Source organism: Pinus tabuliformis, chromosome 2_2, assembly GCF_031772625.1.
Source record: "Pinus tabuliformis cultivar Carrire ecotype Pingquan chromosome 2_2, CPIR1, whole genome shotgun sequence".
Classification (NCBI taxonomy): domain Eukaryota; kingdom Viridiplantae; phylum Streptophyta; class Pinopsida; order Pinales; family Pinaceae; genus Pinus; species Pinus tabuliformis.
The window spans coordinates 670,138,205-670,139,642 of record NC_142300.1 but is presented as its reverse complement, the minus strand read 5'-3'; the positions used below and the strand labels follow the sequence as shown (position 1 = coordinate 670,139,642).

At 33.9% G+C, this 1,438-nt stretch overlaps 1 long non-coding RNA gene across 1 annotated transcript; it reads left to right on the top strand.

Moving 5' to 3' along the window:
- The first annotated feature begins 378 nt into the window (after positions 1-378).
- On the top strand, positions 379-1,171 carry LOC149194405 (uncharacterized). Its single transcript, XR_016255080.1, has 3 exons — positions 379-747; positions 901-961; positions 1,084-1,171. It is a non-coding gene; the product is annotated as an uncharacterized LOC149194405 (long non-coding RNA).
- Positions 1,172-1,438: the final 267 nt, after the last annotated feature.

The following is a 1,438-nucleotide window of genomic DNA, read 5'->3' as shown; positions in this document are numbered from 1 at the left end:
TTATGGATGTAATGCTACAAACATAATGTTTTTTTGGATACCAATCCAAGGATATAGACTTCATGGAATTTTTTGAAATATAATAGAAATACTATTCAGCTTTTTCTTCTGAAAGAAAAACAAACACTTGACACTTTAACATCTTGAAAACGATCTAGCTTTTTATAATTGCTTTCTTTTAGAAACTTAATAACAATGCCCAGCAATCGTGATGACCTGGAATCGATTTCTCCATATAATTGCTATTTTTAGAAACTCATTTTTAAGAAACTTAATAATGATGACTAGCAATCATGATGACCTGGAATCGGTTTTTCCTGTCAAATTTCAAGAATCTAATCTTGATGGTCCAGAATTCATAGAACACGACCGTTGTATCAAGATAAAATCGAGAGGAAAAAGATGGCATGGCAGGGTCTATATATATGTTACGATCCAGTTCAAAAACGTTTATGATGCTTCCTCTGCTTTTCTCTGATCTCCTCCCATGCGGTGGTACACTGGTGTGGTGTGTTATGATTGAATATGTGGAGCGCTCTCTTTGTTTTTGACTGTGTGTGTTCTTCGTTGAGTATGCGGATTTCTTATATGTTTGTGCTGTCTTTTTGTTGTTGTTCTGGTTGTTTTTATATGTTGTTTGTTCTGTCTTTTTGTTGTTGTTCTTTATGCGAGCCAGAGCAAAACATAAGAGGAAATATTTCGGTGAAACAAATTAGCCAACGCAATCTCCATTCAAGGATGGATAAGGTGAGGGAGATCCGCGCTTTAGTTTTTTCATATTAATATGAACAACAATTAGAATCTCTAATCATTTTTCTGGTTTTGATTTCATTAATTCATTTGTTATTTCTAGATGTTTCTTAGTTCTTTATTTGTTTGATTTTGATTTCTTGATTCCAGAAGGGCAGAGCACTAGGTGCAAAGCGCTGAGTTAATAATACTACATAGCCAGATTTGCAAGGTACTATGGTGTTTGCCGATTTGATTTATCTGTGAACAACCATTGATTTCTGTATGAACAATAGTTCACTAATTATTTTCAAAATTGTCACCGTGCTCTGTTTGTTCATTTCTTGCTTTCAGCATCTTTGCGAAGTATTCAGTGTGGAGAGCTTCGTGTGCAAAGGATTGGGTGAACACTGCTGCTGCTCTGAAACAATATATTTTTCAGGTACCTTCCAGAGACTTGATTGTACTGCAGTTATCACTTGCCTATTAGATTTAGAATTTTTTTTTGAACTTCAATAAAGCAGCGACTCTTTTAAATTTCTGGTTAAATGAGTTCATTAGATTTGGAATTTTTGTTGAACTTCGAAAAACCAGCAGCTCTTTTAATGTGTTAGTTAAGTGAATTTAGAGGAAGAAGAATAAATATGAGGTATAATGATGTGGATTCTTCCTGAAATCAATTAATAAGTCAGGTTTAAGTTTATTGTGT